We start from the raw sequence: 1,665 nt of genomic DNA, 5'->3' as shown, positions 1-1,665 counted from the left end.
ACTGGCCAAATTAGAAACCAGTTAGTATGGTAAGGACACAATGGGTTAATTGTCTGCTATGCTGCACACCCATTTACAATCCAGTCATCAGATTCCCTTGTTTTTTCATTAATTTCATTATGACTATCTGGACTGGGTTCACTGCTAGACATTTGAAGGATGATAAATGGTTTAGATAACTCCTTTATCTCTCCTTGCAAATACTAAGGGATGAACCAAACACATAGTTGACCCACACTTAGCCCCCCCCCCCCAAAAAAAAGAAAATATTTAAAATATCATTTTCTGACAGTAGTGTAGTATAATGAAAACAATAAAAAATATCTTATATTGTGCAAAGAAGGGAAAGAAGAGTCAAGAAGGAAAGTAATTTATGTGTGTATACATATGTGTATGTGCATGTATGTGTCTGTTCAGAAATGTTGTTCCTATTTGACTCCCTCCAACATCAGCTGCCAACGTTAAGTACTCCAAGTTCTTCTGGACTTGAATGATGCTTTGTTCATGTTTCCAATAAGAAGACATTAAAATCTTATAACTCAGAAGCAGATCATATTTTTTTTTTTTTGTGGTCATTTTTGCTTTCAGTCTACTGTTAAAGACCACTCATTGGCTTGATACAGGTTGAACTCTTACCATTTAGCAAAATGGGTAACAATGAGTTTGTAAGTCAGTTTAAAATGTTGTGGTCCTGGCTTTGAAACAATAGCCAAGATACCAAAGATCTAAACATGTGGGATGAAATTTTGCTTTAAGCATTTGCAAGACTGTCTGAAGCTCTTTGCTCTAGCAAATGGGCTTTATAGTACAGCTGAAGCATGATCAGCTGAATTTATTGTAACAGCTTGTCATGGTTTAACCCCAACCAGCAACTAAGTACTATGCTCTAAGCAACTGTGCTAACCGGCCAGGTTATATGTATATATGTATATATAATGTAAATAGTTGAGGGGAGAGCATGAATGCGGTCCCCCAATACCACAGTATCCCCAATATGCAGTTGAGTTTCCCACATTTGGGGAAATCTCAGGGGTTAGCACATCTGGAGTGCAGGGGATGAGCCTTGCCCACAGAACACCATCAGCCTGATCATGGTGTCCCTCCTACCAGGGAAAATTTTTACCCTGATGCTTACCATGTCTCACTTCAAGGCACTATTTGTGTGAGGGATAGTGTTAAGAAGCATGTTAGGAAAAGAAGTATTAAGAGAATATGCTGCTCTGTGTGACTCATGTCTCATGACCACCTTTTACTGACACCAGAGTTATTTGGTACCTATAGGTTACCTTGTGAGTGTATTATTTTCTGTGAAAGTTTGATTCTGCTGTCATCACTCAGGCAGTACTCACCCCATGTCATGCAGAAATCTGATAATAAGTGCATGCAGTATATATGCTACATATCTTGTTAATTCAAGCATAGAGGCAGATATTCAAACAGCTCTTATTTTGCTCAAGTCAGTTGATACAAACTGCAGTGATTTCAGTGCATACTCAATAGCTGGTTTTACAGATAATGATTATTATAATAATTGCATGCACAACATATGCAGTACTACAGTATTCACACAGTAGATTTCAAAGCATTATATGACTTTATATTCCAATATAGAATGCAGAACTAGGGACATGAGGTATTAAACCTTTAATCAAAAAATAGGTACCT

General features: G+C 37.4%; 1 non-coding gene across 1 annotated transcript; it reads right to left on the bottom strand.

Annotated features, from left to right (window-relative positions):
* Nucleotides 1-947: 947 nt before the first annotated feature.
* LOC119141937 lies at nucleotides 948-1,118 on the bottom strand. The gene has a single exon (XR_005102092.1). It is a non-coding gene; the product is annotated as a U1 spliceosomal RNA (small nuclear RNA).
* Nucleotides 1,119-1,665: the final 547 nt, after the last annotated feature.

The sequence above is a fragment of the Falco rusticolus genome, chromosome Z (assembly GCF_015220075.1).
Source record: "Falco rusticolus isolate bFalRus1 chromosome Z, bFalRus1.pri, whole genome shotgun sequence".
NCBI classification, from domain to species: domain Eukaryota; kingdom Metazoa; phylum Chordata; class Aves; order Falconiformes; family Falconidae; genus Falco; species Falco rusticolus.
This window is presented reverse-complemented; position numbering and strand designations above follow the sequence as displayed.